The sequence below is a fragment of the Hyperolius riggenbachi genome, chromosome 4, assembly GCF_040937935.1.
Source record: "Hyperolius riggenbachi isolate aHypRig1 chromosome 4, aHypRig1.pri, whole genome shotgun sequence".
Taxonomy (NCBI): domain Eukaryota; kingdom Metazoa; phylum Chordata; class Amphibia; order Anura; family Hyperoliidae; genus Hyperolius; species Hyperolius riggenbachi.
Genome location: NC_090649.1, coordinates 289,937,569 through 289,955,483, shown reverse-complemented (window position 1 = coordinate 289,955,483; position 17,915 = coordinate 289,937,569). Strand labels below are relative to the sequence as shown.

The 17,915-nt window shown below is 43.2% G+C and overlaps 1 long non-coding RNA gene across 1 annotated transcript in view; it reads right to left on the bottom strand.

Annotated features, from left to right (window-relative positions):
* Window positions 1-3,607: 3,607 nt before the first annotated feature.
* Window positions 3,608-17,915, bottom strand: part of LOC137570748 (uncharacterized) — an 83,977-nt gene continuing 69,669 nt past the window's right edge. Inside the window, exon 3 of the long non-coding RNA XR_011031161.1 lies at window positions 3,608-4,075. This is a non-coding gene — a long non-coding RNA (uncharacterized lncRNA). The remainder of the gene's footprint in view (window positions 4,076-17,915) is intronic.

Genomic DNA, 17,915 nt, shown 5'->3' with positions numbered 1-17,915 from the left:
AGACGGTTTTAAATTAAGCAAGTAAGAGGAAGAGAGGCAGGCACTCGGGCTGTGGTGTCACAGAAGTGGCAGGATGGTTAGGCTGTGTACAGTGGCTAATCAATGCAGCATGCTCACTAGTAGCTTCTAGTATGTACAAGTGTCATTCAAAGGTGTTTGTATGGCACTGCTGTCCACAAGATAAGCATTTACTCAAATCTGTGTACATCATACAAATGATATGCACGACACTGTGTCAAATGACTATAAGCACTCTTGAATACCTGGGATGCATGATCACCTAAGGAGAAAAGACCTGTGAGATTTGATCAGTGTGTCTTTTACTTTATAATCTGGATCACTACTACTTTGGGGTAAGAGTTGACGCTTGTGTGTGGTGACCGGACAAATTGTTTAAACCATTCGCGTTCCATCGTTTTCACTTGAGCAATGTTCACCTCCCATTGATTAGCCTATAACTTTATCACTACTTATCACAATGAACTGATCTATATCTTGTTTTTACGCCACCAATTAGGCTTTCTTTGGGGGGTACATTTTGCTAAGAGCCACTTTACTGTAAATGCATTTTAACAGGAAGAATAAGAAAAAAACGGGAAAAATTCATTATTTCTCAGTTTTCAGCCATTATAGTTTTAAAATAATACATGCCTCCATAATTAAAACTCACGTATTGTATTTACCCATATGTCCCGGTTATTACACCGTTAAAATTATGTCCCTATCACAATGTATGGCGACAATATTTTATTTGGAAATAAAGGTGCATTTTTTCCCGTTTTGCATCTATCACTATTTACAAGTTTAAAATAAAAAAAAAAAAATATAGAAATATTTCATCTTTACATTGATATTTAAAAAGTTTAGACCCTTAGGTAAATATTTACATGTTTTTTTTTTTTTTATTGTAATGGTTTTTTTTTTTTTTATATTAAACAATTTATTTAGGTATTTTTGGGAGGGTGGGATGTAAACCATAGTTTTTTAATGTTATTGTGTGTTGATTTAAATTTGTTTTACTTTTTGTTGTAGTTTTACTTTTTGGCCACAAGATGGCCGCCATGAGTTTGTTTACATGACGTCACTCTAAGCGTAACACACGCTTAGAGTGACGCATCGGGGAGGGAACAGCCAGAAAAAGCGAAGCTTCCGAGAGAAGCTGTCGCTTTTTCAGCGGGGGAGAGGAATCAGTGATCGGGCACCATAGCCCGATTCACTGATTGCCTGGCTAACGAAGCGCGGGCCGTGAGCGCGCATGCATGCGATCGACCGCGGGAGCGCGCATGGTTCCTGGACGTAGTTTCTACGTCCAGGAACCAAAATAGGTTAAATTGAGATAAAACATAAGAGCTTGTATTTTGGGCCCATATAACAATGGACCCAAACAACAACATCAACAGCACGTGTAAATGTATAGGTTCTTATGGCTGCTTATGCTCTGCCCAACTGGTTTCGCTTTGTCAGGAGCCCCAGTTAATGTTGTCGGAGTCCATTGTTATATGGGCCCAAAATGCAAGTTATTGTTTTTATCTCTGCTGTGAATAAAGCATACTATTTTTATGTACAACGGAGTGCACTCAGTCCTTGTTCACATCATAAATCGCAATTGCTGACGCCAGCATTTGTTTTCATTTTGGGGGTGATTTTTTTTTTTTACCGCCTCCCGGCGCTTACCTGCGCCTTAGTGATTTTTAGTAAACCACTTTTCTAAGCGCTTTTGCAGAGCAATTCGTTTTTTCACTTTCTGACGTCAGTCAGGAAGTGAACTCTTTGACCTGGAAAAGACTAAATACAATGTCTTTATTCTAAAAAGCATGTGGGAAATGCCATACAAAACGCTTTCCGATTTCCCTACACCTTCCATTATAGGCAACCCCCCCCCCCCAAAAAAAAATAATACAGTCAGCGCTTTGGTGAGCGGATCAGAATCAAACCGCTATTATGTGAACACTGCCATAGGGAATCATTGCACAAGCACTTTTAGGGAGATTTTGAAAATCGGCAGCGCTTAAAAAAAAAAAAAAAAAAATATATCGAAAGCGCCCTTAGTGTGAACAAGCCCTCAGAGTATTTTTTATTTTATATGCACTGCCACTTTATTCTACTTTTCAATACGTGATCACATTTTTGGGATCAATCCAATCGATCTGATTGGTTGGCAGGAATTTGGCTCATAATGGGCACGAATAAGCATTTACGATCGATTGGTTGCGGGATTGAACCGTTAATGGGCACCTTTAACCTGCACTTCTATTGCCACTATCTGTAGCTTTCGGACCACTGGCAGCCTTGATAGTCAGCACTAGCAGCAATGTCTTTACCAAGGAAACCAACAAACAAGTACAGAGTGAGTGAGTGAGTGAGTGAGTGAGTGAGTGAGTGAGTGAGTGAGTGAGTGAGTGAGTGAGTGAGTGAGTGAGTGAGTGTGTGTGTGTGTGTGTGTGTGTGTGTGTGTGTGTGTGTGTGTTTTGAAAGGAGAAGAAACTCTGAAATGGTATGGCACAGAATATCATCTGATCAAGTGGACAAGTATATTGATGCTGGTGGGTTTTATTACCTTTGTTTCAAGTTTTGAAATTATGTAAGCCAACAGGACACCTCACAGGGGTATTCCCACTGACGTGATTAGGTGGACAGCACCAACACGAACTGCTAGGTTCCAGATAGGTTGTAGAAAAACTATGCCCACACTATTCGGCCAATCAAAACACTTCGTGCTGTAGAGGGTGCTGTGATTCGACAACTGTTCCCAATGAGGTTACTTGCTGGGTCCCCTAAACTGGACTAGCGCCAGATATTGCTTAACAATTACAAAATATAATTTTGTTTGCTTCCTAATATCAGGTCCAACATCCAACAAATCTAAAATGTAACAGTTACAAATATCACTGTCAAATGATCAAAAGTAATCTAGGGATGATCTAAGGAAGAGGCTACTGAAATCTCACAGCATGTATATTTACAATGCTCACTCTTAGATGATACAGGCAGTTAGCATGGAATGTTTCTGCATTCACTGACTATATTACAGGGAAATAAACAGAGGTGACCATGAAAAAAAAAAAAAACACTTGGTGGAAAAGCAAGGGCACGAGCACAGCAAATAGCGGTTCAATACAGCATATAGCTGTTCAATACACATCTCCACTCATCCTAATTAAATCACATATGGTTATCATAACTACAGGAATTCTAGCAGCCAAGGCATTCTTTAATACCAGTATGAATGAGGAAAAAAAAATCTCTTCACCTCCCCCTTTCTCTCATTTCCCATCTGTTGACTGCAATTCCAGTTTATTAATCAGAGAAGTCAGAACAGAAATACAGAAATGTACAGTTTTTTATTTTGTGAACCAAAGCAAAGCTAAATACATAACTGATTTATAGAATGCAAATAAACATATATATATTGCCTGAGAATGTGTGTATACTATATATATATATATATATATATATATATATATATATATATATATATATATATATATATACATACATACATACAGTGTATATATACACATACACACACACACATTCTCAGACACGATTCACACTGCAGCATAGACCTCGCCAGTTCCTTATTCGTTGCCATGCAGTCACTCACCAATAAGCTGATCAGTAATATCAGCAGCTCCTGTGGATACACAGTCAGGATACGGGGCTCTCAGCCTCTATAATCCAGACCTCTGCAGAGAGCTGTGGAGGTCATTGTAGCGGCAGCACTGATGCAGGTAGTACACCAGGACACAGCAGAGCGCAGCTTCCCTCCTGAGACGCGGCTGCGGTTGCTCTCAGTAATCCAACATGCACCTTTACTTTGAGTCAACTGTCTTTATTATGTGACTTGAATCGACTGATTTCCCCTCCCCTGGCTTGGATCTTAGCACTGTGTTAATTCCAGCGAGATCGTTGCACTGCCATCAAGTGGACACCAAAATAACACATTAGTTTACTTGCCTGGAAGCATGAGAGATGAATGCACCTGTGGCTGAGCTGGTTATGCTTGCACTGCTTGGTCGTGTCCTTTTGCCTGCTGCTGAACTGCAGGATCTTAAGACCGAGATGATAACAACTGCTATTGGGATTAAATAGATAAAGAGGTTCATCGTCAATTATTGCACGTACAATACTATAAACACATCTTCAATATTTTTAGCCACACTTCCTACATTTGATTTTAGCAATGTATTTATACAGGAAGCATGGTTTATTCTCTATGCTATGGTGTGTATACTTCTATTTTGCTTTTATCTTTAAACCTTAGATGAACTGAGAAAAAAGATTATACGTACCCCAGGCTTCCTCCAGCTCCCTTCAGGCTGATGGGTCCCTCGCCCTCTTCTCAGGCTGCTTGGATCCTCTGCTAGGTGAGCCGTTAATTCCACGAGTCGGAGTGTACTGCGCATACACGGCCCTACTGCATGTTTGTGAGCACCACATCACGCACACGCCCACAGGATCGTTCTGCAGAGGATGCTCCTTGCAACAGGGGTGCATACGGGGCTGTGCCTGCATTGACTGGAGTCCACTGGCGGATTTACCAGCCCCCCTAGCAAAGGAACTAGGCGGCCTCGCAAGAGAGCGAGGGACCAATCAGCCTGAAGGGGGCAAGAGGTAGCCCCAGGTATGCATACATTTTTTTTTTACTTACCTAAGGTACACTCAGAGCCGGTTCTCTCATGACGCAAGGTGAAATTTGCATCAGGCGCAGAGATTACAGGGGCAACATGTTGGTACTGTGTGTTTACACTAACAGCATGCAGTCAGAGTAGGAGGAGAAGTGATAGGAGAGCGAGGTGAAGAGGTCATCTTTGGGAAAAAGCAGCTTGTTGTGCTGTGTGAGGAGTCTGACAGTGAGTGAGGATGGCGGAGGCAGGAGAGCAGCAGTGTTTCATTTGACTTGCACAGCAGAAGGGAGGAGGTGGCACTGCTGTCCTGATTGAGGCAGAATGGAGGACGGCTGACTGGCTGAGGGTGAGAAGTTTGTTTGCCACAGACTCACAGCCAGCCAGTGTGCTATTGTGTTGAGCTGCACAATGTCTTCTGAGAACATTAAATGAAACATTAAATATAATGTAAATTGTCAGGTGCCATGCGATCATTCCGAATTGGGGGTGCGGGCAAATCCTCACAGGCAAAAAAGTCTAGAACCGGCCCTTGGTACACTTTAAAGTGTACCAGAGCTGGTATAAATAAAAAGATTTATACATACCTGGGGCTTCCTCCAGCCCCATATGCATGGATCGCTCCCACGCGGCCGTCCTCAGTTTTCCCACAGCTCCTATACGGGGTCCCTGTACTTCCGTCAGTCAGGGCAAGTCTGACGTAAGTGAAATTCGCTGTTTGCGTACCTATCCAGCAGCCGCTGGAGAAATACGCAGAGGGAGCGCTTCACCTGTGCAGACTGGCCCGACTGACGGAAGTGCAGGGACCTGGTATCGGCATTGCGGGAAGACTGAGGACAGCGGCGTGGGAGTGATCCGTGTGTATGGGGCTGGAGGAAGCCCCAGGTATGTATACAACATTTTATGTATACCAGCTCTGGTGTGAACCAGAGACAAAGCACCCTCATGTATTTTACCATATACAGTACAGACCAAAAGTTTGGACACACCTTCTCATTCAACGAGTTTTCTTTATTTTCATGACTATGAACATTGTAGATTCACACTGAAGGCATCCATTCCAAAATATGAATTAACACATGTGGAAGTATAGTACACAACCAAAAAGTGTGAAACAACAGAAAATATGTCATATTCTAGGTTCTTCAAAGTAGCCACCTTTTCCTTTGATTACTGCTTTGGCATTCTCTTGATGAACTTCAAGAGGTAGTCACCTGAAATGGTTTTCACTTCACAGGTGTGCCCTGTCAGGTTTAATAAGTGGGATTTCTTGCCTTATAAATGGGGTTGGGACCATCAGTTGCGTTGTGGAGAAGTCAGGTGGATAGACAGCTGATAGTCCTACTGAATAGACTGTTAGAATTTGTATTATGGCAAGAAAAAGAGCAGCTAAGTAAAGAAAAACGAGTGACCATCATTACTTGAAATGACAGTCAGTCCGAACAATTGGGAAAACTTTGAAAGTGTCCTCAAGTGCAGTCTCAAAAACCATCAAACACTATAAAGAAACTGGCTCGCATGCGGACCGCCCCAGGAAAGGAAGACCAAGAGTCACCTCTGCTGCAGAGGATAAGTTCATCCGAGTCACCAGCCTCAGAAATCGCAGGTTAACAGCAGCTCAGATTAGAGACCAGGTCAATGCCACACAGAGTTCTAGCAGCAGACACATCTCTAGAACAACTGTTAAGAGTATACTGTGTGAATCAGGCCTTCATGGTAGAATATCTGCTAGGAAACCACTGCTAAGGACAGGCAACAAGCAGAAGAGACTTGTTTGGGCTAAAGAACACAAGGAATGGACATTAGACCAGTGGAAATCTGCTGTGGTCTGATGAGTCCAAATTTAAGATCTTTGGTTCCATTGTCTTTGTGCGATGCAGAAAAGGTGAACGGATGGACTCTACATGCCTGGTTCCCACCGTGAAGCATGGAGGAGGAGGTGTGATGATGTGGGGGTGCTTTGCTGGTGACACGGTTGGGGATTTACTCAAAATAGCATAGCTACCACAGCATCTTGCAGCGGCATGCTATTCCATCTGGTTTGCGTTTAGTTGGACCATCATTTATTTTTCAACAGGACAATGACCCCAAACACATCTCCAGGCTGTGTAAGGGCTATTTGACCAGGAAGGAGAGTGATGGGGTGCTGCGCCAGATGACCTGGCCTCCACAGTCACCAGACCTGAACCCAAACGAGATGGTTTGGGGTGAACTGGACCGCAGAGTGAAGGCAAAAGTGCTAAGCATCTCTGGGAACTCCTTCAAGACTGTTGGAAGACCATTTCAGGTGACTACCTCTTGAAGCTCATCAAAAGAATGCCAAGAGTGTGCTAAGCAGTAATCAAACCAAAACGTGGCTACTTTGAAGAACCTAGAATATGACATATTTTCAGTTGTTTCACACTTTTTGGTTATGTACTATACTTCCACATGTGTTAGTTCATAGTTTGGATGCCTTCAGTGTGAATCTACAATGTTCATAGTCATGAAAATAAAGAAAACTCTTTGAATGAGAAGGTGTGTCCAAACTTTTGGTCTGTACTGTATATCAGTGGGAATATTAGAGAAAACTGAACCCTGCTCTCTGTTTCATTCTTCGCTGTTCAACCTGCTTCTTATCAGCCCTGATAAAATACCTGGCTGAGCATTCAGTCTGGCTTTGCTCAGGAATCATTATAGCCGAGTCATTATAGCAGAGCCACAAGGGGGCAGGCTTGGGCTTGAAAAGACATCAGAGAAGACAGACTCAGCTATAATGATTCCTGAGCAAAGCCAGACTGAATGCTCAGTCAGGGATTTTATCAGGGCTGATAAGAGGCAGGCTGAACAGTGAAGAATGAAACAGAGAGCATGGTAGGTGTTTTCTCTAATGTTCCCACTGATCTATATGGTAAAATACATGAAGGTGCCTCGTCTCTGGTTCACTTTAAGGCCTGGGGCCCATCAGAGCATGTTTAGTAATGATTAATGCTTTCTAGGAATCGCCGGCGATTCCAAAGGCACATTTCTGCTGAAAGTGAATGGCCATGATCCCACAGGAGCGATTGCGATCTGCCGAAACTGCAATGGTTCTGCCTGCATTTTCAGAGTGATTTCTTAAAAAGGGAACTTGCGCCCAAAATCGATTTCCCTGTAATCGCTCTGAAAATTGTTCTGCTTTTAAGTGGCGCAATCGCTCTTATAAATACTAGCATTTTTAAAGGTTTTAACAATCACATGTGGGTCCCATGCCTAAAAGACGTGAAGACAAAAATAAAAATCATTTTTTATATATACTGATGTAGAGGAAAAGCTCTGGATACCATAAAGCATTACTGGGCCTCGGTCTGTCCTATGGTTCTTACGCCATCCCCGGTGAAAGCTACTTCTTCTACTGCATCCCAAAGTGCTTCTGCAGATGAGTGTTTCTGTACTGGGCATGCAGGAGCCCAGACTCGTGCATACGCAGTACAGATGTGCTGGTCTTCAGAAGTATTTGAGGAGCCGAGTACTTTCAGGATTCCAGAGGAGGGACAAGTAGGTATTCAACCTAGCAGGGACAGCATGGGAATGGTGGACCGGGAGGGCTCAATGGTATCCACAGCCTTCTCTGTACATTGGTATGTATAAAAACGGATTTCCTTTTTAGGTTTTAGATGTCCTTCAGGCCTTGTTCACATTGCGTTTGGCTCCTGTGTCCATCCGCGTTGGGCTGTTTTTGAGGTGTCTTTTTATTTCCATCTCATTGACCATCTTCAATGGTAGCCCCCGCAAAATGGGCGGGGGGCGGGCTGGGAATTAAGGGGGCCCGGTTCTTGGGTGCAGAGTAGCAACGGTGGAGTTCCATACTTTACTTTGTTTTGGTGGTGGGACAGATTCTCCTTACTCCTCTGTGTAGCTATCGTGCAGCTTATGATCTTGCAGATGCCGGGAGCCTCAAGGTGATAGGCTGTACACCACGCCTACACTAAAGAGTAGTGAGGAAGACCTGTCACAGGGTCACAGCATCACTTAAAGGAAACCAGAGACGAGATTACCTAAATGTTTTATACATACAGCCGCCGGAGAGATACGTAGAGGGCACACTTCTCTTGCGCAGACTGAACATGATGGGCTGAAGTTACCGGACCTGGTACTGAAGAGGGAGACGACTGAGGATGGGGGCGTGGGAGCGATCCGTGCACATGGGGCTGGAGGAAGCCCCAGGTATGTATAAAACTGTTAGGTAATCTCATCTCTTTAACTACCTGTATTGCACTACCAACATAGAGAACTAGAAGTCATTCCTAGAAGTCATTGCATGCTGCTTCGGTAGGTATTTACTAAGCTCCCATTTTGACTAGTGAGGAAATCGGGCCGAATCCCGTAGGCAAATCGCGCGGGTAAACTCTGCCATAGATAGGGGATAATGCTGCAGCTGTCTGAATCACTTGACATAGCGTATTTCCCTCCTCAGCCTCCTGTCACACTGAACTGCCCTCTGCCAATTAGTGAGAAGCAAGAATGTGGGAGGGGAGATAACAAGCTTCCCTCTCCCTGGCAATATACCAGAATAGAGCCAGGCTGACTGAGATAAGATTCATTACAGCAGACACATTTATGATTATATTGGAATGCTTGCAATGCAAGCAAAACAGAGCAGTGGGTAAATGGAATTTGATTTTATGGCTGACAATCCCGCTTTAAGGGGCCAATTACAATACAATTTAGCGAACAATCAACAACCTTTCGCTCGATCAGATAGTGTTGGATGGTGGTGATCTACAACATGATCAATTTGTCCATTGTTTCCTTTCCGATTACAAATGTATAAATCGTTTAATTGATTGTTTACTTCTGATCACAAATGTATTGATCATTCCTTCCATCAATTAATTTGTGATACTTTTTCGGCAAACGTTCACTGAACCACATGGAATTCAAGGAAATTATTTCGGGACTGCTACAGGCATTCTTAGTCATCCCTAAATACAGTATCATATATGGTGACGCTGGTAGGCATAAAATGGCTCTGTAATGCATACAAAATCCTCTGTCCATCCTGCCTATCCTCCACAAGTACACTGAGGTGCTATTAAATACACAGACAGTCTCATCCCACCACTGTGTATAGAAAAAACATCTTTACATTGGAGTCTTTCTTGTCTAATTAATTACTAGCTGCCTTGCCATCTTTCCACTAAGAACTGCAGAGGCCTCAGGCCCAGTTTCCTGCCTGATCTCCTGTACGCTGCACACAATGTGAGGCAGGTACATTTCTTGTAGCATTGGAGATATGCCAGTTACTTGTGAGGCAGTTTGAACGCCATGGGTCATATGTAATTGTCTTTATCTCCAAAGTTTTCTCCTAGTAGATAATTTTTAACAAACTTTTCAGCACTTTGCAATTGAAAAAGTACTAAAGTACTAAAAGGTAGGTGAAAAAGTAACAAGTACTGTATTTCCTTGCTTGCTGGTGGCTTAAAAACCATTTTATTACTAAGGTGTGAAAAATTCACCCAGGAGAAAACTTAGGATAAAAAGGTAATTGCATAGGGCCCCATGTCTCGTATCCTTTGGGCACATTTGCAATTAAATGCCAAGCATGTATTTAGAAACTGGCACCATGTTTCCTGTTGCAATGTGGGTCTTCAACAATAACCTTATTTAGGCACAACAAAACATTCAAACACTGTTAATGCCAATATTTATGAAGATACACCAGATGGTAGCATTCCAATAAGTCTTATAATTTACAGTATTATAGGAATAGAGACATCAGAAGGAGGAAGCAGACATTACTGTAGTAATGAAGATGAGGGAAGGAGCCTAGAAGACAAGAATATTTTGGCAGGTAAGTATGCATTGTTTTATGTAAACATTGCACCCAATCTTCCCACTTTCAATGCTTCTATTTAGTTCTGAAACTCTAATTATAAACATTTTAAGAGGTCAATGCTGTACTTTTCATTTCTTGTGGGATACTGGGTTGTTCTTTTTTATTCTTGGTGATTTAACTGGGTAGGTACTCTGTATTGTGAGAAGGGGGTCAGTAATGTCAGGCTCCATTTCTCAGGTTTCTTTTAAAATAATGCTACAGTACTTTTAGTCTTTTAGACTTGCACAGATAGCTCCGTGGTCTTCTTCATATAGCATCATTAGATGAGTGGATCTCGAGACAGCTTTGGTTAAACTTTTTCCTCTGGTTGACTTACTCTGGACCAAGATTCCCTGTTTCCCTGGGGGGAACATTCCCCAAGTCATTTTGAAGCCCCTACAAATCTGGAGGCCTTTGGCGAAAGGGCTAGATTGATTATATAAACACTCCCTAAAGGAGTCCTTGTTTACGAATGAAGACTTTCCCCAGATACGCTAGCAGTCAAAATAATAGGCTGGCTAGACAACTGTGCCAAAAAATTGTGATTAGTAAAGTCTGGAAAAGCTCCCATATACCACTGATGCAAAAAGAAAAAAAAAATCTTTCAACTATAAATACAGAATACCCCCCACCCCTTCCCCCTCCACCAATATTAAAGCCCACACTGCCCAAAATATACATTTAGTTGCGTTACGTTGAGTTTGATGCGACGTTAAGGTCGCATAACGTGCCCCTAATGCAGCGCATTGAAAGACTATAACTTGGACGTTAGCCTTGCGTTTGGTGCGCCGTTTTCGTCGCACAGTGATAGAAAGAAAACGGCGCACGTGTTTAACAAAAAAAGAAATGAAAACATTACTGAGCATGTGCAAACAGTCTAATGCAGCTAAACACGTGTATAACGCATAGCATGCAGTACTTTCATTTAACGTGCAGCGTTAGACACCCACACAACGTCTGCACTGTGAACAGCCCATTGATTTTTCATTGCTGTAAGTTATTGTGCGTTACATGTTGTTGTAACGTGCAACTTTAACATCGCACTGTGAAAGAGCCCTTAGAGATGCAAATCTTGAACATTGTATGTGGACTTGTGCATACGTGGACCCATTTTGGAGCAAAGTGCTTTCCTATGTAAACAGTGTATGCAACAAGTCTATTGTCAAGGAAAAATGCCTATGCTTATTTAACCTATGTACCAGATAATGTGATGGACAGTTCTCTAAACTTGCTCTGTATCATGTATTTAAAGGACATCTGAGGTGAAAATAAACTGATTAGAAAAACAATTGTATCTATTCTTCTACTAAAAATGTGTTTGTTTTTTGTTTGTTTTTTTAGATATCCCACTGATTCCCACAGTTTTATTTAATATTTAAATCTAGTTTTTAAGTTTTTACTGTTGCATTGTCTCTATTCAATGGCACCTTCATTGAAGTATGCTAGAGCTCAAATCTATAAATTATTGACCCTTCTTATCTCTTTCCTGCTCCAGGTAGCTATTTACTAACAGGAAAGTATTTTATGGCTGTAATTACTTATCAGTGAGGGTTATGCTATAGTCTGACCCAGTCCGACCCAGACAGAAACTGACACTTGCATACCTGATGCTTTAGGCCTCTTGCATACTACATACAATTCCGATTTTTTTATCTGATTCGATTTTGGATTCTGATTAATAAACTTACTGCATGCTGCTAAGATTTTTAATCGGAATCCAAAATCGGACGTAAAAAAAGTTGGAATCGCATGTAGTATGCAAGAGGCCTAACACTTCCCGGCAGAGAAAGAAAAAAAGGAACACAGCCTAGTTATTTGTGTGCTTGGCACTGTACATACACATGTTTATCTCATCATGTCACATGTCACCTCGGTTGTCCTTTAACAATTATAGCAAAGCGAGTATTGTTCTCAAAGTGGTTAGAGGATATTCCACCCAGCCCAGGTATGTTAAAACAAGAACTTGAGAATTATGGGCTTGATTCACTAAACCGTGACTCATATCACGGCCGTTTTCGCACGCATTTTCACATTTGCACGTGATCGCAAATTATCGCGCACAACGGTGAATTATCGCATGCAATTGCACATTTTTGTGCACAAAAACGATTACGTTTTCGTGTGAAAATTCGTGATTGCGCGTGATAATTCACGTTTGCGCATGATAATTCATGATTGCACGCAAACGTGAAAATGCACGCGAAAACGGACGTGATATGAGTTATCACAGTTTAACGAATCAAGCCCTTAAAGTGAAGCATGACCTTGAACTTTCTTGGAATTTTGATAATGATTAGTCCCCAAAGTTACTGCCACTGCCTTGCACCAACCATTTCAGCCTGCGGGTTGTTTTCACCTTACGGACAACCTTCAGCGCTTCTCCCATTCATTCAGGGCCGGGCCAAGGTATAGGCTGGAGAGGCTCCAGCCTCAGGGCGCAGTGTAAGAGGGGGCGCAGAATTCATTCAGCTGTCATTCCTAATTGTGTTTGAAGCAGAAAGAAATAAGAAAAGGGGATACATTGCAGTGACTGCAAGCCAGATAACTACATAGGTTGTGGACCCTGTGGTGCCTCTTAGTCTTATAGCAATCAGTGTGTGATGGCTGGGGTGGCAGGGATGGAGGGGCACACTTTGGTGTCTCAGCCTTGGGTGCTGGAGGATCTTGTCCAGGCTCTGCATTCATTCCCTAATAACTTTATCACTACTTATCACAATGAATTGATTATACCTTGTTTTTTTCACCACCAATTAGGCTTTGTTTGGGTGGTACATTATGCTAAGAATTATGTTGTTGTAAATGTATTTTAATGGGAATAATAAGAAAAAAAAGGAAAAAAAATATTTCTCACTTTTCGGTCTTTATAGTTTTAAAATAAAACGTTCTACTGTGGATAAAAGCCACACATTTTATTTGCCCATTTGTCCCGGTTATTGCAACATTTAAATTAAATCTCTAGTACAATATATGCTGACAAAATTTTTGGGGAAATAAAGATGCATTTTTTTTGTTTTACATCCATCACTAATTACAAGGCCATAATTTAATAATAATATACCCTCTTGACATACATATTCAAAAAATTTTAGTTCCTAAAGTCTGTAGGTGTATTTTACTGTTTGGCCACAAGATGTCCTCATACATTATTTCCTATTGTGTAAAATAAGTACGCTAAATAGGAAGTAATGCATGCCTGTGTTACTTCGGAAGTGACGCAGGCATCTCATTGATGCCGGCGATCATGTGGACCTGAGGGGAAATGAATGAATGGGAACCATTCATTCATCTAATGATCAGCGGCAGGAGTGGCGGAAACGAGCGAGCGGGAGGGAACGCGACGGCACCATTTGAGAATGATCACTGTTTATGAACAAAATCAGGGATCATTCTTGCCGGACAAGTACGGATTGACTCAGGGGACTTCTGTCCCCTGCCACCAATTCCCCCGTCGCTGGGACCATCGTGATCACAGGCTTTCACCCACACGATCGCGCACACAGCCCCCCAGACTGTACGGATGTGAGTCTCACGTCCCTGTGGCTACAGCAGCACCTGCCACGGGCGTGAGACTCACGTTCGTGCGGCAGTAATGGTTAGCAATGAATAGCACCCACATTGACGCAGCCTTGCATTAATAATGGTGGTTGACATGGCGTGACACTGTGCCGACTCACAGGTTGATATTGGGCTGACTTTAGACCTTCCTTTTGTGCTAGTTATAACTATAAGGTCTAAAGTTGGCCAGTTGACATTATTCAGCCTGCGTGGGACTATAAGAAACCAGCAGAGATCGACATGGTTTATTATACAGATCCTATCTGTTCCTATTGTATAAGTTGAAGGTACACCAAAATAAACCATGTAGATCCCTGCTGGTTCTTGTAGTCCCATGCAAGCTGAATAATTTTGATTGGCCAACTTTAGGCCTTTCAGCAGTGTACGGAACATGAGGCTCCATATTAGTGCTCGGCCCACCCATTCACATCCAACACATTAAGAGATTTAATTACTATCAGCATCCTGGGTAGTGTACATCTCGCTGCTGCTGATTCTGCTGCCGGAGTCCGTCCCGGACTGATGGAGGCTCTGAACAAGGCTGCGTGCTGCAAAGTCCACGCAGTGCACTACAGCCTGGGTCACACTCACAGTCACACGGCACCGCTGTACAGAGGCCCAGAAGGGAGGTGATAGATGGTTTTGCAGGGCTCTGCGGGCTGGAATGCACCAACTGGCAACTACACGAAGGGGGTGCCGAGCATAGTGGCAGGTTAGCCCCAGCCGCTATCAGAGCCGCACTTAAATGGCTAAAGAGCCACATACAGCTCTAGAGCCACAGATTCAAAACCCTGGTCTAATGGAACAGGGGGTCTGGGCCCCCTGATCTGTTTGGAATGTACTGCATTCCCGCTCCTGAAAGTTCACTCATAGCGAGTTCCCTTCAGTTTGAGGTGTATATTTTATGTTATCTTTTCAATAAAATTCAAGTTAAATAGAAAAATAGATGTTATATTTCCCACAGGCATCAGGTCCCTCATATTTATATAACATGAATCTGTTTTGAAATGCAGAGACAGTTATTGTTGAATTTATAAGTCTGGTGATTTGGTTCAGGCTTTTTTCCCTGAAAGGCCTATAATTCTTGATTCACAGGTTTATACAATGTAAATATACAGATCTGCAGAGCTGTCAAAGCCTATAACTACAGCAAGTTGGCAAAAACTATAATAAATGGATTATTGTGTTTAGGAAATAAATGCTCCTTGCAAGAGGGAGAGAATTACTGCTGAACAATTTCTGTGCAGTTCCTTTCAAACACATATGGAATAGTACTAGTAGCAATATATTCTCTCTCTGAGAAACTCAGTCCTGCATATGTGTTTAATGTCTGTCATTCTACAGATGAGCCTGGTGTAAACTAGCCAGTTCTTATTAGAAATATGTTGGTAGGGGGTGACAATGGTTTGTAGCCCTTGTACAGGGGCGTGCCAATGTGGCAAAAGCCCCCACCAGTCCTCTGTCATTGGGGCGTGGCAAGTGCAGAGCAGAGTGAAGTGAAGCGTCATACATTTCCTTTAACTAGCGGCGCGACATGTCCTCACTTCTCTCTTCTTCACTGTAGCTGCTGTAGAATATGTCCCTGCATTTCCTGTTTCAGCATGTCACGTGACATGCTGAGATGGGAGCCACAGGTAGATAGACACAGAGAAGACTTGGCACCTTTGACAGGGGAGAGGGGCAGGATGTGAGGCTCATCAAACTACAATAGGGGGAGGGGTTTACAGAAGTGCCAAGCCTGCAGAGCTTTGTGGGGGGAGGGGGGAGACCTAGGTCAAGTCACACCCCTGCCCCTCTATCAAAGCATTAAGACAATACCTTGCAAAGTATAGTCAGAGAGATGCTATAGTAAGAATTCTGATTTATGCTGATGTTATGCAATTGTATGCAGCTTGGGAACTGACCAATCAAATGCAGCAGCAGCACTGGTGGTCTGCCCAGAGATGCAGTTTCACACAGGAATGAAGCTAACACGGATTTCCGGTAAAGCCATCTCTTAATGAGTTGATATGGCAGGACCCAAGAGCGATCCATCCAGGACTCAATCACTTAATAATAAATAATTCAAACATTTGTATAGCTCTTTTCTCTTGTCGGGCTCAAAGCACTTGAAAGCTGCAGCCACTAGGGGCGTGCTCAGTAGGCAGTAGCAGTGTTAGGGAGTGTCACGGACGGTTGCGTCCTGTAACCGCCCGTGAAGGAAAGCGATCGCGCTCGATCGCTCTGCATCGATTGCGCTTCAATCGATGCGATCTGGGTTGAGTGTGTAGGGGCAGCTGCAGTCCCTTCTCACTCAAGAGAGAGAGCACCAGCAGGCTGGATTGCTCTTTTGATATGCTAATGAGCCTAATCTGCCTGGAGGGCCCTGGCTTCAAGCTGTGCTGCTGGCCATCCATCAGGTACAAGGTGACAAGCATCCTGGCAGAAGCAATCTAGCTGGGGGGAAAGCCAGACCCACTGGCTCCCTCACTGCAGGGGAGATGACACCTAGCTGGCTGCCCCAAACTTCAAAGAAGCCTTTGCCTGGGAATAACCTCTGTCTCATAGCCATATCTATAACTTCCCAGATCTGTCATATTTCTGGGGTTCCTAAGGTGGCAGCAGTGCCAAACGTGGGGGAAGGGTAGCATGAGCCCCGGTGCTGGTTCTGAGGAAGTTTCAGAACATTCTGAGGTAAGGACTACCAGTTAGGCAGTCTCAAAATGCCCTAATGGTACCACAGGGGTCCCACCCCTCATGTTTGGTATCAGACTGCTGGGTACATCGAGGCAGATCTGGAAATATTAGTAAATCTGCCCTGACCTGTACGGTTCTGTGAGATAGAGCCCATATATGGGTAGATATGATTTCTAGCCCCAGTACAAGAGGAGGGCTCATCTCATCTTTGAAGGAGGTGTATAGCTCCCCGCCCTCACTCCCTCCTACTGAAGCAGGGGCATAAGAATGGCTGAGGACTAAAACTCAGTGTCCTCCATTCTGAAACATCTTGAACTCCTTTATGCCAGCTTGAGGATATGCTGGTATCCACCTGGTCTGAACTCTGGACTTTGAAACCAAGGACTTTATGATTCTTCCCACAATAAGGACATCTTTCCAGGAACTAAGTAATTTTCTCCCTTCTTTTATTTTTCATACTGGCTATTGCTGTTTTCATAATTGTTGATTTTCATAATTGTCTGTATATATTAATTATTTATATTGCGTGAATAAACGACTTTCTCCAAGTCATTCACTTTCCGCTACCCTGCTTATCAGCACACACAGAAATGATCCCGGGTCTCTGAAGATACGCTACTGTTTGTTGTTGGCTAGACAGAATATCGTGTGTTTAACCGTTTTATTCGCAGGATTAGTCAGTCAGTTAGTGGGCCCCACGGTCCCATAGTAACCGCGGTGGTGGCAGTTTACTCTGAACCAGGAGGTGACGTTGTAATCACCCGTGTCTCACAGGCTCCCTTCTGAGTTGTCTGCGGCTAATTCTTAACGGTTCCTGCGCATTGACTGCGACCAGAGTTCGCACGATCTGTGCGCTGGCACCGTTTAGAAGGCTAAGTGCGGTCAGCCACTGAGGGCTCCTGTGACAGTGTTAGGCAGCGGTTGGATCTGTGTTGTGCTGAAAGTATCTGCGATAGCGCTAGCGCTATCGAGAAACGAACTAATTCGTTGGTGTAGCTGGAAGGCAATATATTTTTTATATATACAGAGAGACTGTGTAGCCAGTACCCCTTCCCCAAAGTTTTATTTTATTTGGCATGGAAATGTCCGGGAACTACCAGAACATGTGCCTAGCAGACCTGGAAAATCTTTGCGAAGAGAGGGGCATTGGCATCCTCCGCAAGACAAAACGGGACCTGATGGCCGACTTGTCCAGATGGGATACCCAGCAACTGCGGGAGCCG